This window comes from Lepidochelys kempii, chromosome 1, assembly GCF_965140265.1.
Source record: "Lepidochelys kempii isolate rLepKem1 chromosome 1, rLepKem1.hap2, whole genome shotgun sequence".
Taxonomy (NCBI): Eukaryota; Metazoa; Chordata; order Testudines; family Cheloniidae; genus Lepidochelys; species Lepidochelys kempii.
Window position 1 is genome coordinate 48986852 of NC_133256.1, and position 19624 is coordinate 49006475.

The following is a 19624-nucleotide window of genomic DNA, read 5'->3' on the forward strand; positions in this document are numbered from 1 at the left end:
TTCTCCTTCAAATTTTTTTCCAAGACCTTGCATACTATAGATGTCAAACTAACAGGTCTGTAGCTACCCTGATCACCTTTTTTCCCTTTCTTAAAAATAGGGAATATGTTAGCAATTCTCCAGTCATACAGTACAACCCCTGAGCTTACAGATTAATTAAATTTTTTTGCTAATGGGCTTGCAATTTCATGTGCCAGTTCCTTTAATATTCTTGGATGAAGATTATCTGGGCCCCCTGATTTAGTCCCACTGAGCTGTTCAAGTTTGGCTTCTACCTCAGATAGGGTAATATCTACCTCCATATCCTCCTTCCCATTTGTCGTCCTACCATTATCCGTAAGATCCTCATTAGCCTCATTAAAGACTGAGGTAAAGTATTTGTTTTGATATTGGGCTGTGCTGAGATTATCCTTAATTTCCACTCCATCCTCAGTGTGTAGTGGTCCCACTTCTTCCTTCTTTGTTTTCTTCTTATTTATATGGCTATAGAACCTTTTACTATTGGTTTTAATTCCCTTTGCAAGGTCCAACTCTACATGGCTTTTGGCCTTTCTCACTTTATCCCTACATGTTCTGACCTCAATAAGGTAGCTTTCCTTGCTAATCCTTCCCATCTTCCACTCCTTGTAGGCTTTCTGCCTTTTCTTAATCACCTCTCTGAGATGCTTGCTCATCCAGCTGGGTCTACAACTCCTACCTATGAATTTTTTCCCCTTTCTTGGGATGCAGGCTTCTGATAGTTTCTGCAACTTTGACTTGAAGTAATTCCAGGCCTCCTCCGCCTTTAGATCCACAAGTTCTTCAGTCCAATCCTCTTCCCCAACTAATTTCCTTAATTTTTTAAAGTTAGCCCTTTTGAAATCAAAAACCGTTGTCACAGATCTATTTTTGTTTATCCTTCCATTTAGTTTGAACTGAATTAGCTCATGATCGCTCAAACCAAGGTTGTCCCCTACAACCATTTCTTCTATGAGGTCCTCACTACTCACCAAAACCAAATCTAAAATAGCATACCCCTGTTGTTGGTTCAGCAACTACTTGGTGAAGGAATCCATCAGCTATCGTATCCAGGAAAATCTGAGCCCTATTATTATTACTAGCACTTGTCCTCCAGTCTATATCTGGGAAGTTAAAGTCTCCCATGATCACACAATTCCCATTAGTATTTACTTCATTAAAAGCATAAAAGAGGTCTCTATCCATATCCAAATCAGATCCCGGCGGTCTATAGCACACCCCAAACACTATCCCAGGGGAGGCTTTAGTAGCTTTCTTCCCCAATGTGATTTTTGCCCAGACAGACTGTCTTATCCATTCCATCACTTCTTATTTCTTTACAGTCTACCTCATCATTGATATACAATGCTTCTCCATGACCTTTGCCTTTATTTCTGTCTTTCCTAAACAGCACATGCCCTTCAGTACCTGTAGCCCAGTCATGACGACTACTCCACCATGTTTCTGTTAGCCCTTCCTGCACCAGTTTCACTTCCTGCACCAGTAGCTCTAGTTCCTCCATTTTGTTACCGAGGCTCCTCACATTAATGTACAAACATCTTAATTTTTGCTGTTTGGCCTCACTCACATTCTGTACCCGATTAGGCACAGACATTCGACCGCCAGTATCACCTATTAGGGTAGTGTACATACCAGTCTTCCTCCTTATGTCCATTCTCCTACCCATGGCTGTATCCTTTCTTACTTCATTTTCTTCCCTCTCAATGTTAAAATCTGGTGTGGAGATTACCTTGACATCTCCCCCAGATTCCTAATTTAAAGCTGTCTTGATCAGTTGTGTCATCCTCCATCCTAGAAGTCTATTTCCCTCCTTACTTAGGTGAAGTCCATCCCAAGAGAACAGTCCTCTGTCCATGAATGCTTCCCAGTGGCCATGCATCCCAAAGCCCTCCTTATAGCACCAGTGCCTGAGCCATCTGTTGAGCATCATAATCTTGTCACACCTTTGTTGCCCTTCTCTAGGAACAGGCAGAATCCCACTGCAGATCACCTGAGCCTCGATTTCCTTAAGCGTCTTCCTCAGCCTGGCATAATCTCCCTTGATACGTTTCAGTGAGAATCTAGCCGTATCATTTGTTCCTACATGAAGGACGATCAGTGGATTCTTTTCCACTCCCATTAGGATCCTCTTCAGCCTCAGGTCCACATCCCATATCTTAGCACCGAGCAGACAGCATACCCTTCTGTTCTCTGGATCAGCTCTAGTTACAGGCCTGCCTATTCTTCTCAGTAAGGAGTCCCCAATCACATAGACCTGCCTTTCCCTGGTGATGGTGCAATTCTCCAGTCTATCCCCTGTTCCTTCTGGCTGCAAGTCCTCTTGATTCCCATTGCCCCTTGCAATCCTCAGCAACCTATCCCATATCCTCCTGGGACTCATATTTGGTGTTGTTATCTCCATTCACTCTTGCCCTTTTCCTGTAGGACTAGCTGCTTTTCTCTTCTTCTTTGCCCTCTCACCTGCTGTGCCCCTTCTTCCTTTTCCAACTCCGCAAACCTGTTTCTGAGCTCTGTTTCTCCTTCACTAGCCCGCCTTTTCCTCTGCCTGGTTCTCTTAGTCACATGCTTCCACTGTCTGCTTTCCTCAGCCAGCAGTCTCCCCTCAGAGTTCTTTGGTCCTGCTTCCATCTGCAAGTCTGAGCTTTTCCCTTCAGCCTCTTCATGTCTTTGCTCCATCATCCGCTTGAACCCCCTTCTACACTCAACCAGAGTTTCCACCTGCATCTCCAGTCCTTGGCTCTTTTCTTCCATCAGCTCTATCAGGCAGCACTTCATGCAGACGAAACTCTTTTCAGGTACCCCCTCCAGGATCATGTACATGCCACAGCTTCTACATCCAGTCATCTTCATTGTGTCTTCCACTACTTGGGTCACTATCACTGCTGCCTCTGTGTCTGTCATCGCCTTCCCACCTAAGTCCTGTTAGTCTGGGAAACACAAACCAAAACAAACCCCCAACAAGCACCAAAATACTGCCAGCCCACCCCACACTCCCTTCACTAGCCTCTCTGTTCCTTGGCCTGGCTCTGAGTTCTCCCCCCAAACTCCCCTTACAAACTCCCACCGAAACTTCCCTGTTTACAGCTCTGTTTGCACTGAAGCTGTCTGTGCCGCTCCCTGACCCTGCATGGAAAATTTCAGCCCAACAGTTAAAGTTTGGCACAGCTATGGGCAACTAAAAACACAACCTTATAACAGGAAGCGTTGGGCAATGTTAATAATAAGTGGTATTACCAGCCCCTACCATAATAGATTTAGACCGATACATGAGTAGATATGTAGGGGAAGAGAGAGAGAGAGAAATTCAATCTTTGAAAAGTGTGTAGGCATAAACAAATTACTGCATTTAGGGCACTTAGTTGTGTTCATACTAATAGAGTGTCTTGTGGACAAATATAGAGAAAGTCAGAAAGAAGAATATGAAATATTCTATTTTTACAGATTAGAATAAATTGGCGAATGTGGACTATGTGTATGTGTTGCGGTATATACAATCGGGGCCTAATTCGGTAATTCTGTAGGCAGAAAGGGGTAAGAGCCTAATTTTGCAGGCATTACACAGGTAAAAATCTCATTAAACTCAGTGGGCGTTTTGTATGAATAAGGAGTGCAACATGGGTCCGTCTGTGTTGTCAGACCTCCAGGTGTGCAGAGGAGTAGAAATTAGTCTCACTCCATATTCTGAATGACCTGGGAAGGCAAGTAATTGCTTTAGCCAGTGTAGATGAAGCTAGGAGCAGTAGTGTGAGAGTCTTGCTGCTGGTGGGAGTGGCAAATCCTCACAGCAGGTGATGTGATATAGGAGCAACTCATCCACTCCCCACACCTGCTGTTAGTCACCCCTCAGCAGAATGCAGTGGGGGCACACAGGTATGCTACTGAACTGTATAAACTCATCATGTAACTGGTAGCCTTTGTGTCCAGAGATGGTTGGCAACTCTGCATATTTTACGTAGAAGTTAACAAGCCTCTATATCATTGTAGATCCTTTCACACAATACCTTCTCATAGAGGAGATGCCACTAAAGATCTGAGCTAGGATTCGCCAGTCTAATATCTGTTTCTCCTAAACCTCCCTGTGATAGGGAGTGTGGCTACCAGGGCACCATGGGGGCCATGTCATGATTACTTTTTGTTTTACAGTGGTATGACATTTAAAATTGTAACAGAAAACATATGCGTTAACATCGGTCCTCAGCTCTTATTGTTATAGGTGCTTTCCTGGCTATGTCTGAAGTGTGTTAAATACAGACGAATAGAAGAATACTTTTTTGACCACACGAGTGCTGCTGCTGCCCAGCAATCTAGAGTGGAACTGATTAGTTGAAATAATCTCCTACTTGGTATTAAGTCCTAACAGAGATTCTGCCACAAAACATGCTGCTGTGAAGGGCCCACTGCTCTAAATCAGTGCCTGGATTAACCTGTGAGGCCTGCAGTGCCCATTGACACATCATCTACTAGATAGGGCATAGGGAGTAATGGAGCAGGAGGTGGGCTCTTTCCATTTCCAACCCTTGCCCAGCCCTACTTCCCTCCTGCAAGAGCAAGACAACTCACTCCTGCATATGGCTATGTTATGGGGATTCATGGGCAGGCAGGGATTGTGGAGTTGCACAATTTATTCCTTGCAAACTACTGAAAGTAATGTGTCGTGGATCATCCCTGGAAAATCAGAGTATGTCTTCACTGCAGACTTAGCTCAGGCTCCCCCTTGTGTGTTGCCTCTAACCCTCTTCTCATCCACAAGTAAAAACATTTAATGATGCTCTCAACTCAGCCTAGCTAGACCAGCTGAGGGTGAGGGTTAGATCTCAGGTTCTACTTTCACTTAAACAGATAATCCACCCACTTTGCAGTGAAGACAAGGCTAAATCTCTCAAGTGCTAATAGTCTTCCAGTGCCTTGCCACAATTTCACCTGTGTGCCCAGATGGACAGAGAAATTCTCCCACAATTCACTGCAGCACAAAGAACCATGCGATGTGCCCTAGTGAGTGCAGCACCAATGAGGACACAGTAACTAGGGAGGACACACCTCGGTAGGTGGTGGAATCTCTATCCTTTGAGGTTTTTAAGGCCCGGTTTGACAAAGCCCTGGCTGGGATGATTTAGCTGTTGTTGGTCCTGCTTTGAGCAGGGGGTTGGACTAGATGACCTCCTGAGGTCTCTTCCAACCCTAATATTCTATGATTCTATGATTCTAACTCAGGTCAGACTTTGCAGTGTGGCTGCTCTCACCAGGACTAGGCTAACCTGTGGTGAGGACACACCCTCAGAAGCCATCATTGCCATGTTTTTCACTACCAAATTGGGCCCTACTGTACATTATATTTAAAGGGTAAATTAGTCATTGCATCTTAAATCATGAGTAAGAGAGACACTCAGAAAATTTCCCTGGAATGGCAAATTTGGCATAGTCTTACAATAAATATGCTACATAATCCAAGACATAAAGCAAATGGTGGATAAAGTGCAATAAGGAGATAATTCCTCTTTGGTGAAAATTAATATTAGGGAGCTGTGCTATAAGCTTATCAAAATGTCTAAATGTGGGTGATCATCTTCTAAATATTACATTAAAATTACAGCCTGTCACTTTGTAATCTATCCAGAAGATTAATTATTAGGAGAGGGCAATAAAGTCACAAGGAGAAGGTATTTCATTAGTAAATTATACAGTCCATATTACATAGCTTATCATCATGATAGTAACAAATTCTTGCTGGTAATTATGAATTGACTGGAGCAAATCCTTAATGGGTATTTTTTTAAATTGGCTTATGAAGTCTTTCAAAAGTATTTTGTGGATAAAGCTATGGGCCCAGTCTGGTCTCGCTGAAGTCAAAGGCAAAACTTGCATTCACTTAAATAGAAAAGGATCAGTCCCTTTGGCTAAGGCTTTTCTTTCCATATCGACTTTGGCCTACCTCCTCAAAGGTATTTAGGTGCCTAACTCCTATGGGGCCTTTGAAATTATTTCTTACTGCTCTGAAAGTAACAAGCTGTATTCTTGAAAGTAGTTGTTGGGTTTAGTCCCTAAATCAGTGGAAAAGTTTGATTGTTTTAGAGATTTAGAATATGGAAAAGGATTTCTGCTATTCTATAATAGCTTGATCCAACAACAACAAAAAGGAAACAGATTGGCCAGAAGTATCCACTGAGATTTAGAAAAAAAAATACAGCAATCACATAGGTAACTGAATTTGTTTTCTCTCATAGATAAAATTACCGGTTATTAGCTGAACTTTTGTTGGAACAGATCAGACTTTTTACTGCATGAAAGCCTGAAATACAGATAATATTTTTATAAGGCAAAATAATAATACTACCTAAATCTGATATTGCTCTTTTCATCAGTAGATCTCAAAATGCTTCACAAGCTTCAGTGGTCTTATGACTTATGAGGAGAGGCTGAGGGAACTGGGCTTGTTTAGTCTGCAGAAGAGAAGAGTGAGGGGGGATTTGATAGCACTGATAGCACTTCAACTACCTGAAAGGGGGTTCCAAAGAGGATGGATCTAGACTGTTCTCAGTGGTAGCAGATGACAGAATGAGGAGTAATGGTCTCAAGTTGCAGTGGGGGAGGTTTAGGTTGGATATTAGGAAAAACTTTTTCACTAGGAGGATGGGGAAGCAATGGAATGGGTTACCTAGGTAGGTGGTGGAATCTCCTTCCTTAGAGGTTTTTAAGGTCAGGCTTAACAAAACCCTGGCTGGGATGATTTAGTTGGGGTTGGTCCTGTTTTGAGCAGGGGGTTGGACTAGATGACCTCCTGAGGTTTCATCAAACCTTAGTCTTCTAATCTTTTTTGGGGGGCGGAGAGCGGAGGGGGGCGTGGCCAGTCAGTTAACTTCTTCCTTCACATAATTTAGAAATTTCTCAAAAGAGGTACATATTTAGTTTCAGATTCAGATGCAGTCTTACAGATCTCATCTGTTGCTGAGTCAAGTCAATGGGAGTTTTTTCTTTTATTTGAATGAGAGTTAGGGCCCTAACATAGTAGACTGGTCTGTCCAGTTTGGGCAATGGAAAAGTATATTTTAGTAGTATAGCAATATAGGTTTCCATTAATTATCTTTAACAAATTATTAAACATTCCAGAGCAATAAATAACTAGTGCCACTTACCAATTTTATTCAAATAAATTTTTGATTATCTGTAATATCTTTTGCTCTTTGCTAGTTGATCTTACTGTTTCCTTTATGCTAGTTACCATTGTGTTTCCATATTTGACTGCCCATAAAACATAATTGTATTATTTGTTTGCTGAATCTTGAGGTTGCTAGTATTCTTAGCCTCTCAGCTAAATTGCCTTAGTCATTACTATTCTTACTTAGTTGACTTTTGTTGGTTATTTATTTCAAGCAAGTCTTCCTAATCTAATCAATTTCCATACATTTTTCTTCTGTACTTAGGCTTGGAAGTAGAAAAAGCCCTTCTCTTTCCCTGCCACTGAGAGACCTCCATCTGTAACAACAAAGCATACTTTCTGAAGATATGAACCCTTTTTTTCAAAAAAGCCTTTTACCTTTTCAAAAATAATCTCTCCTGTGGTGTAGATTTCTAATAGTATTAAGCACAAAAATTCTTCCTTGAAAATTTCACCATCATAAAATCTAATAAACAGCGCATGTCATTTAAATCGCTTGATTCCGCCACAGCAAGAGACATGTATTTGGTGTTTTTTAAATCGGAAAGAAGTGCTGACAAACGATCCTCATAAATTGCTTCCAATCTTCACTCTGCTGTGGAATCAGACAGCGGAACTTTCTTACATGTTTACAATGTCATCTTTGTTTTTATCTCCGGAAAAAGCTCCTCCAGCATTTCCAATGTGTACTACTTCACAAGCGCGGCATCCAGGAAAGGCTTTTTCTTTTTAGCTAGTACCAACATTAGTCAAAGAGATGCAGTTGTTGCTTTTTCCTGTACAGTCACTGATGTTGTGAGAATGACATTTGAAGTGTGATACGAAGACTTCAGATTTTCAATTTGGTCCCATAGTGGAACACTGCCGGGAGGATAGGCTGCCTTGAAGTTACTGTGCTTTGATTCAATGTGGTGCCTTGCATTGACGACCTTACAGACAGATTAAACTTGGCATAGTAAACACAAAGGTTTTGCATTTAAATGAGGTGTCATAATAAAAAGAAAATCCACTGTCCAGTTTGGGTTAAAAGCTCGGTTTTCACTGTAAACTTTCCGATATGTACTCCCAGTCGCATTAATTTGGGGTTCCATTTCCATCACTAATGAAAAATGGGTGGCAATCGTAGCCGATGCTGCTGCAAGAACTTAAAATCCAGTAAGCAGTGCTTAATTTGTGCTTGGGCTTGTTGGGGCTGAGCCATGGCACCTGTACGCTTGGCATTTCTTAGCCACAGCATCTTTGGGCTCCCAGCCACTCACCGCTCTCCAGCCACCCAGGTCTGAAGGCAGTGGGATGCCAGCAGCAGCGCAGAGGAAGGGTGGCAATACACCATACCATGCCATCCTTACTCCTGTGCTGCTGCTGGTGGTGCTGCTGCCTTCAGAGCTGGGCACCTCTCCAGCAGCTGCCACTCTCCGGCTGCCCAGCCAGTGCTTAATTTGTGCCAGGGCTTGCTGAGACTGAGCCCAGCACCTCTTTCATTACAAATTAAGCACTGTCAATAAGTTATTTACTAAGGAAGTCATAGGCGAGTGATAGGCAGTGGATCACTGGTCATGAATTTCATCATAAACATGTTTTAAGGTGAAAAGAACAGGAGTACTTGTGGCACCTTAGAGACTAACAAATCTATTAGATCATGAGCTTTCATGGGCTACAGCCCACTTCATCGGATGCACAGAATGGAACATATAGTAAGAAGATATATATTGTGACAGGGTTGGGCCAGATGGCTATAGGAGAGTAATAGAAGGCAGATATATTAGCCCCAGGCTAAGTAGGTCCCTTTTGCCTGGGTAAGATACCAGGGAAGGTTCCAGAACAATCAGGAACCTTCTGAAGACAATTAAGACAGGCTGATTAGAACACCTGCAGCCAATCGAGAAGCTGCTAGAATCAATTAAGGCAGGCTAATCAGGGCACCTGGGTTTTAAAAAGGAGCTCACTTCAGTTTGTGGTGTGCGTGTGAGGAGCTGGGAGTGAGAACACGGACTGTTGGAGGACTGAGGTGTACAAGCATTACCAGACCCAGGAGGAAGGTCCTATGGTGAGGATAAAGAAGGTGTTGGGAGGAGGCCATGGGAAAGTAGCCCAGGGAGTTGTAGCTGTCACACAGCTGTTCCAGGAGGCACTCTAGACAGAGGCATTCCACAGGGCCCTGGGCTGGAACCCGGAGTAGAGGGCGGGCCCAGGTTCCCCCCAAATCCTCCCAACTCCTGGTCAGACACAGGAGGAGTTGACTTGGATTGTGAATTCAGAAAAACGGCCAAGCTGAGGGCTGCTGTGAAGCTCCCAGGCGAGCAAATCTGCCAATAAGTGCAAGACCCACCAAGGTAGAGCAGGAACTTTGTCACAATATATGCATACAGAGAAGGTGGAAGTTGCCATACAAACTGTAAGAGGCTAATTAATTAAGATGAGGTATTACCAGCAGGAGAAAAAAACTTTAAGGTGAACTGGTGGGCCACACAGGAAGCCTTGGCAGGCCACATTTGGACCGTGGGAAACCTATTGAACATCAGTGCTCTAAACCAGCTCTTGTGCCTTGTAGGCGATGCAGGTTCAATTCCTGCTCTGAATCAGGCAGAGTGGGGACTTGAACCTGGCTCTCCTGTATCCTGGGTGAGTGCTCTAACTACTGAGCTATTGGGTAAAAGGGGAGCAACATCACCACCAGCTGTTTTGTGAAGGGCACCTATGTCCTCTTGTGAAAAAAGTCTGAATTTTTTGTGGGGAGGGGCTGAAGCTATTTGGCAAATCATGTCAAATTCGCAAATAGTTTTGGTGAACCCAAAACTGCATTTTTTAGCAAATAAATTGTTCATCCAAAAAGCTTCACCCAGCTCTAGGTGTATTGCCAGCATACTAATGGATTTCTGTGCTGACAGTCCCTTATAGTAGCTCTGGAATGACACAGGGAAACAGGCTTTCTGCTTGGTGAGACACACCTCCTTGAGACACTGACAGACAATTAGGAAAGCAGCACTGCTGGCTGTCAAAATAACCATCTAACATGGAAGGATTTTGTGGTGCATAACCAGTATTCTCTGTAAGTTAAGAACCCAGCTAGCTCTGGGTTTTCACAGTGTTTAGTCCTGATGTGTTTTTGAATAACTTCTCACTGTACTGGACCTATGTGCTGATTGGGAGCCAGAGAACTGGAATGTAATAAATGGGGCTGTGATTTCTTTTTTCTTTTTCTTTCTTGATAACCAGTGTGGGGGATCAGGAGCAACCAACCAACCTGTTTGTGATTGGTTGGTATTTCTAACTTTAGTGTTAACCACCAGTCTTTTGGAGAATCTTCTCTGCTTTCTGTAGCCTGCCCTGACCTTGGCATTTTCAGTGAGGGCTATCACAGGCACCCTGGGTCACAGTTCCTGCATCCCCTCTACATGGGGATCAGCCTCACTTTCAGCCTCAAATGCACAGCGGAAATGTCCAGAGGCCTATTAGGCCTTCCTTCCCCGAACAGAGATAGAGTGAAGAAGATGTCTAGAGCCCATAAAGCGGTTGGCAATGAAAAGAGTAACCTCTCCTTGAACAGAATAGCTAACACAGATGTCTGCACTTGTTTCAGGGATTGTAAGGACCCTAAACCTGATGGGAATCTGACTGAGCTCCACTGCTGTGAATTGCTCTGTAAAATGGGCTATAAGTGATGTGAATCTTTCCTTCTCATTCTCGCTGGGTTTTGAATTAATGTGAGAGCTGGATTTTGCTGGGGGATCAGGGCAGTGTTGGGTTGTGAGAAACCTTTTGGACCTACTTATTTGAGCTCTTGATGCAGGAAGTTTGTTTGCCTTTATTTAGCTGATCCCTATCTTGCTTGGTTATTTCTCATTCTGCCAGCTCTCTGCTGATCTGACAGGCAAACACCTGCCATCCTGAACCTTTGCCCAAAATTCAAGTCATTTGTGTGGCTTGATAAATTCAGTTAACATTTTTGTTGTTAATAATTTTTTTATTATTTTATATTAGAAGCTCTAGAAATCCAACAATATGGGTTAGGTACCTAAAGAGGCATATAATAAACCATATTGTGAAAGGACCAGACCCTGTTTAGTTACAGGATACTAACCTATTGAAATGGATATGCTATAAAGATATGCAGTAATAATATGACTCTCTCACCTTTTTTGGAAGTAAAATAAGAAAACATAACCAGAAATTATGTGCTGAGGAGCTCTGTTTTTACTAGGTCTAGCAAAAATCACAATGCCTGGGCACAAAGGCAAAATAGTAGACACTCTTGTACAAATACAAGAGTACTTATGCTGATTAATTTGAAGTGCATTACTGTTTTAAATATATAAGCTGGTGCATCACTGAAACTGATGTGGGAATCAACAACTCAAGCAAGCCTTGCCCACTACCCTATAAAAACATCTCTATGTATTTTGTTCTATATAGATTTGTATACTGTGCTCATCACTGTAGTATCTGAGCAGATCCATGCTGTTTGAGAAACCTTCCTGAATGTGCGTGATCTTTATGGCAAGGTAGGACAATCATTCTTCTCAGTGCTTGCTGCTCTGTTCTGGTACAGGATGTGATGTCATCTATCTTGACATCTAGCCGAAAATCAGGGCCAGGGTGTGACTGGCTATGTGGGTTGGACCACAGATGACAAGTGAAAATCCTAGGGATGCAAGTGAGGAGTGAGTTTTTGGGCTTTTGCATCTGTGGCCTTCTCAATATGCATGTTGAAAACTCCCAGGCTGACAAGCCTGAGGTATTTCACCACCATTGCTTACAAGGTATCAGTGAGCTCCCTTATGAATCCTTTTATCTTTGGTGGTCTGTTTATGAAAATAAAATCTCTGTTGGCTTTGCCTCTGGTTTCTGTATGAGGGGAGCTAATTGGGATACCTTCACCGACGGTGACACCTATGGGACAACCTCCACCCAATTCTGACATCTTCACCTGGAATGCTATGTGTTACAATAGATGCAGCAGAAATAAAAAAGGGATTCAGAGATGGGCAATGAAAATGAATAAAGGCAACATACCTTCATATGAAGAGTGATTGGAAAGATGAAGATTGTTTAGAGAGGAAGCAAGAAGTAAGTGAGAGTGATTAAACAAAATAATGAATGGCGTAGAGAAGGTAAAGAAGGCATTCCTATTTACTGGCATTTCATACAAGAAAAAAGAGACATTCAGTGAAATTAAAAAAGAAAAAAATTAAAATTGATTAAAAATATTGTTTTTAAACCATATATCATTAACCCCTGTAACTGTAATTGTATGTGACTTCAAGAGACTTCATCCAGGTAAGGAAATATTATTATTCCTTGTTTTCTCAGGTGCATCATTACTACCGCAAGGATCTTTGAGAATACGTGAGGCACTGTTGACAGGCCAAAAGGTAAAACCTTGTATTGATAGTGGTCTGTGTCCAAAGTAAATCTCAGAAAATGCCTGCAGGTAGGGTATATTGTAACATGAAAATAAGCATCCTGCAGGTCAAGGGCTGAAAACCACTCCCCTTGCTCCATCTCTGGTATTATTATTGTCAAGGTGACCATCTTGAACCGCTGCTTTCTCGCAGACTTGTTCAGTCACCTAAGATCAAGGATAGGTCATCATCCCGCATTTTTCTTTTATGTTGAAAAATAGTGGAGTAAAATCCCTTCCCCCTGTGTTTCATCAGAACAGTCTCCACTGCCCCTAATTGGAGGAGATGATCTACCTCTTGGTACAGCAAATGCTCTTGAGAGGGGTCCCTGAAGAGGGACGGGGAAGGGTGGGTGGGTGGGTGGGTGTATGGTATAGACAGGAAAGGAATGGTATAGTCTGTTCAGATAATTTCTAGGGCCCATTTGCCCATGGTGTTGGCAGCCCATTTCAGATAGAATGGGAGCTGCATGGATGGTGCCAGAGGTGCCCAGCGCAGCACATGTACAGCCATTTTGTTAGGTTTTTTTTGTCTGCTCTCTGTGAGGTAAAGAAGATGGCCATTTTTGTGGGGTTTCTGGCCTTTGGGGACCTTGGCAGTGAGAAGACCAGTGAGCTATGCCAGGAAGAGGATTCCTGCCCCAGGTCAGAGGCTGGTTTTAAGGACTTCTCCATCAAGAGGAGTTTAAGTCTCAGATCTTGTCATAAATATAAAGGGAAGGGTAACCACCTTCCTGTATACAATACTATAAAATCCCTCCTGGCCAGAGGCAACATCCTGTTACCTGTAAAGGGTTAAGAAGCTCAGATAACCTGGCTGGCACCTGACCAAAAGGACCAATAAGGGGACAAGATACTTTCAAATCTTTGGGGCAGGGGAGGGGAAGGCTTTTGTTTGTGCTCTTTGTTTACGTGGTTGTTCTCTCTTGGGACTGAGAGAGGCCAGACAGAAATCCATCTTCTCCAACCCATCCTAATCCAAGTCTCCAATATTACAACCAGTATTGTCTGTGTTTTGAATCTGAATACCCTGTAATGTATTTTCCATCCTGATTTTACAGAGATGATTTTTACCTTTCTTTTTTTTTAATAAAATACTTCTTTTAAGAACCTGACTGATTTTTTCATTGTTCCAAGACCCAGGGGGTTGGGTCTTTGATCATTTTGTAACCAGTTGGTTAGGATATTATTCCCAAGCCTCCCCAGGAAAGGGGGTGTGTAGGGCTTGAGGGGATATTTTGGGGGAAGACATCTCCAAGTGGTCTCTTCCTGATTCTCTGTTAAATCACTTGGTGGTGGCAGCATACCAGGTTTTAACCTAAGCTGGTAGAAATAAGCTTAGGAGGGTTTTCATGTGGGTCCCCACATCTGTACCCTAGAGTTCAGAGTGGGGAAGGAACCCTGACAGGTCTCTATCCCTTCGTGTCATAGCCTTCCATTTGTTAAAGTGGGCACATTTGTGAGGAATGTGAGCATCCCCCAGGCAACGGACACATCGAGTATGTCCATCTGACACAGGCATCGTCTCTCTGCACATCATGCATCTTTTAAATCCTGGTGAACAAAGCATTTTCTTAACCTAATACCAACTGTACTAAGGGATGGAAAAATAAAACTTTTTTTTAAATAGGGGACATAACTCTAATATCTGAAACTTAACTTGTCTAAAGTATCCTAATTCACTAATTTATCTAAACTTATCTATTCAAAACGAAGGTGTTCATTGAGATTGCTGAGCTCCGCCTCAGGTTGGGGATGGTTGAGAAGGAACTGAGGAGTCCAGGTCACATGCATGCTAGATGAAGCAGGCACTGTACATGCACAACCTGTATGGGCACTGCTGCAAAACTCTCTGAGCAAAAGCGCAGGGATGCACCATCACCTGGAGTGGAGCACCCACAGGGACATCTCTCGAAGAAGAAACAAGAATGCAGCCTGTATACAATCGGAATCCTGTCTGGCACACGTTTTCTTAACTGGATTGGCCATGACTTTTGCACCATACAGAATGTTATGGTGCTGATGGTGACAGAGTGGGATAGGTTTGTATCAAATTATGAACTACTTTTTATATTATGTGTTGAACACATCTCAATTTGCCCAAGGCAAGCCTATTGGATTGCATTCTTGACAGCTTGACATCTCACTGAGAGACTATCACTGAAAACCCATGAAGATGGCAAGCTGGAACCATTGGCTTTGATTCTCTCTCAATTATTGGACCATCCACTGTAATAATGTTTTTTCTACACAATGGCCCATGTGGGGAGGGGACTGGAGTTTTCCAGTCGAGTCCATGGCAAGGGAGGAAACTGTTTTTAAGAGTGGGGTGCTACTTTGAGCAGAGGGATCAACCATCGCCACATGTAAAGAGGTCTTTCAGGACAGAGGGGCCATGAGGGACTCTGTCTAGCCTGGAATGCTGACAAATCTTGGACTTACAGGAGGGGTGAGATCATACAGGGGTCAGAGCATCTCGTGGCTCCTTGGTGTTTTACAAAAGTTTGTAACTCCTGAGTGCTTCCAAGAGTAAAGTCACTGTAGTTAAGAAATTCCTTTGCTAAGCCTGTGTTCCTTCCTTGCTTTCCTCCACATTGTTCCCGAAGAAGTTAAACTGGAAACCCAGGATTCCCACAGCCTGAGTGGAGCTCTAGGGGAGAATGTGTAAGTGACTTGGGCTCAGGAAATCTGAGGCTTTGGTTTCAGGGTTTAGGATGTCTGGATTAAACTATACCAAGACTCAGCTGAATTGGAAGTTGAATGTGGGACCCAGTGACTGGGTCCATTCACAACAGTCTGGTGTCTGTACAGAGGGATACTAAGCCAAATTGCAAGATCGATATTCTCTTGGGTGTTTGCTAGATGCATTAGACATACTTTTATTCTGATATATTAATATAGCTGTTTGGACTACAGTTCTTGTTGATTATAAATGTATAGAATAAAGAGAGGTTTCAGAGTAACAGCCGTGTTAGTCTGTATTCGCAAAAAGAAAAGGAGTACTTGTGGCACCTTAGAGACTAACCAATTTATCTGAGCATGAGCTTTCGGGAGCTACAGCTCACTTCATCGGATGCACGAGACAAACTCTGTGGTGCTGTTGTTCTCTCTCCCAGCAGTTATAAAGATATATTTTCTAGCCTCCTAACAGCTTTGAGACTCCTTGTTACTGTAGTCTCCTTAGCTTATTAGCCATGACAAGCAGAATTTACAGCTTATTTAGGAGTGTAGGTCAATCCATCTCAGATGTTTGAAGACCATGTAGGAACTGTTATTAAGGTCACTAATCAGAAATTGAAGTCTCACTCCCTATTGAAAAAGAAAGTTTGAATTATAGTCTGGAATTAAAACTTGTCAAATTACTTACCAGTGTTATATGGTGATATAATAAATCAAATGACTGCAGTTAGGATGTATTACAAATATTTCACAACAAATTTTGTATATTTATTTTATTTTGAAGCAGTAAGGAACTCTTCAATAACAAGCAGACATCCTACACATTAAATTTATTATCTAAGCAGAAAAGAAATGATTACAGGTTAAATATGGTTTATAAATGTATAAATGAACAGACTACAAGTATATCTGATGTAACTATATGATAATGAATATTGGTTCTGGATCACTTCATTTCATGAACAGACATTTAGGGGCAAATTTTCAACAAAATGTGTGAAAATTTAAACTATATTGAACATTAATAACACACCCAAATCCCTCTGTAAAATATTAAAAGTAAGAATTTTATGGAAAAATTCAATTAGATACATGAGTGCTATCAGCTGAAATTAATTAGCTTAGAGCCTCATTCTGATCTCATACTAGCTTAATGCAAGTGAAATCAAAATAATTAGTACTGAATAAAATCAGTGTAAGGTATCAAACCTAGACCATAAGAAAGGAAAATTGGAAAGGTTATTTTTAAAATACTTGTAACATGGTTGGTAACAGCATGCATTACTGGGGACCATACTTCTGGTAAGTAATATATTTACAGTAGGAAAACCTTAGAGAAAAAACAAATCCTTTTTTGAGTTACCTTAAAGCTACACAATATAACATCTCATTTTTCAGATCATAAATAAATGTGAGTCTAGAATGCAGGGAATTTTGGACAAAAAGCATTCTGCTTCAGTAACTGTTTTGTAGTCTCCTTAGTTGTTGGCTAATTGTAAAACCTATTCTTTGTGGGTTCACACTCAAGAATAGAATATTATCTTCCTAACAACTCCAAGCCATTGACTATCATCTTTAGCACCTCAAATGTTAATTTGCAAACACATATTCCATACAGCATTCACTGCCTCCTCCCCTACATTGCCAACCGCATTCAACCAAAATTAATATATATGCTTTAGCTCAAACATAAGATATGGGCTTGATACAGGAATTATTAGGTGAAATTCTTTGGCCTATTTTATACAGTAAATCAGATTAGATTATCATAATGGTTTCTTCTGGCCTTAAAATCTATAAATTAGATAACCATTAAGAACTATAAAAACACAGGTAAACATGGCAGCAACTACTAGACTCAGGTGACTATAATTAAAACTACCTACCACACATCTATTCAGTGTGATAATATTGTCTTTTCCCTCCAAAAGTGACCTAAAACCTAAAAAAAATTAGCACCCTCTGCATAGAGATGCACAAAGATTCTTGACCCACTGAGTAAATGAGTCAGTGATTGTGTAGTACTATGGGGTCAAGAGAGGACTAATTGGTGGGGATTTGAGATTTTGGTTATGTTTTCCTATTGTAGTCAATGAGTCAATAATCATGTGTGTATATATATATGATTCTGATATGGCAGTATGCAATGTCATTTAGTTTGCCTTGCACATGAACCACAATGCTCACACATCTTATCAATTACACTGATCTGGAGATGTGGATCAGAATTTTGCCCATAGACAAATATCAAAAGGAAACATAGATAATATATAGTCATAATCAACATGGAAGTTATATAACCAAGGCTGGTACAAAATAGTAGGATGTAGCAACACCTGCCTAAAGCTGTTATCTTGTTATACAGAATTTCAGCGTTTGTTTAAAAACAAAAGTAAGTCTCTAGGTGTTATAGTTGTGGAAAAAAAACCACCAACAACAAAATTTCATAGGTGTGAACTGAGCGTTGGTGATGTACAGATATCTATTTGAGTCTGCAGAGAGTCTGGAACAACAGATCTGAGAGGTTCCTACTTCCCCATTTATCTCAGTGAAGTGTTAACTCAGATGCCAGCTGATAATTTAAATGTCAACATTGTTAACTCTTCATTTCGCCCCCAAGCCATCATTTTGCAAATCCCATCACACACCAGTGTTTTGTTCCCAGGAAGAAAATACATAGTTAAAATCACATTTTGAGTGAATTCAAACGCTGAGCACACTAGGGTAGTAGTAATGCCGGCAGACAACATGCTTGCTGCCACCAAACTCCTTCAAGTACATTTCAATTCTGCCCTACCAGTTCTGAATCTTTCTTGGTTTTTTTAAATCATTTTTTATTTTTATAATCAACAAACTACACCAAGTACATGACAAATGCACAATGTCAATCATGCTCAGTCATGTAGTGAGCTTTTTGGAAGGGTACTATAATAATAGTCTAGAATGACTATTAATCAACCAATTGTCTTAAATGACTTAAGTAAAAGTATGAACTTGATTCTACAGAGCTGCAAGGTTAGTGCACTAACATAGGAATTGCTATACAAGATCAGACCTGTGGTCTTTATCATCCAGTATCTTGTCTTTTACAGTGGCCAGGCACTTCAGAGAAGGGTGTAAGAAAACCCTTCAGTGGAGAACTATAGAATATTTTGCCTACAAGGAGAGAGTCTCCCTAACTGCCATAAATTAATGATTGTCTTATATCCTGAAGCAGAAGACATTGTATCCCTTCTAAAATATGTATTTATCCTAACTAATGTAACTGTGGTTACTCTTATTCATGTAAATCATAGAATCATAGAACTGGAAGGGACCTCGAGAGTCCAGTCCCCTGCACTCGAGGCAGGACTCTAGTATTATCTAGACCATCCCTGATATGTGTTTGTCCAACCTGTTCTTTAAAATCCCCAATGATGGAGATTCCACCACCTCCCTAGGCAATTTATTCCAGTGCTTAACCATTCTGACAGTTAGGAAGTTTTTCCTAATGTCCAACCTAAACTGCCCTTGCTGCAATTTAAGCCCCTTGCTTCTTGTCCTATCCTCGGAGGTTAAGAAGAACAATTTTTCTCCCTCCTCCTTGTAACAACCTTTTATGTACTTGAAAACTGTTATCATGTCCCCTCTCAGTCTTCTCTTCTCCAGACTAAACAAACCCATTTTTTTCAATCATTCCTCATAGGTCATGTTTTCTAGACTTTTAATAATTTGTGTTGCTCTTCCCTGGACTTTCTCCAATTTGTCCACATCTTTCCTGAAATGTGGTGCCCAGAACTGGACACAGTACTCCAGCTGTGGCCTAATCAGCACAGAGTAGAATGGAAGAATTACTTCTCGTGTCTTGCTTACAATCCTGCTAATACATCCCAGAATGATGTTTGCTTTTTTTTGCAACAGCGTTACACTGTTGACTCATATTTAGCTTGTGATCCACTATGACCCCCAGATCCCTTTCCGCAGTACTCCTTCGTAGGCAGTCATTTCCCATTTTGAATGTGTGCAACTGATTGTTCCTTCCTAAGTGGAGTACTTTGCATTTGTCCTTATTGAATTTCATCCTATTTACTTCTAAATGTCTAATCTTCATTTGGATCCTACTAAAGACTGACTTCAATGATAACTTGTGGAAATGAGAAAACAAGGAATAATAATATTTCCTTACCTGGATGAAGTCTCTTGAAGTCACATACTCGATCAGACACCATTCGCTCTTCCCAAATGACGATAGATTGCTTCCAGAGTCTTGGTCTGCAAATAAACAAAAAGAAATCAACAATAGAACCTCTGAACAGTTAGAATTCATCAGCACTTTCCTCAAATCATAAAATCATAGAATATCAGGGTTGGAAGGGACCCCAGAAGGTCATCTA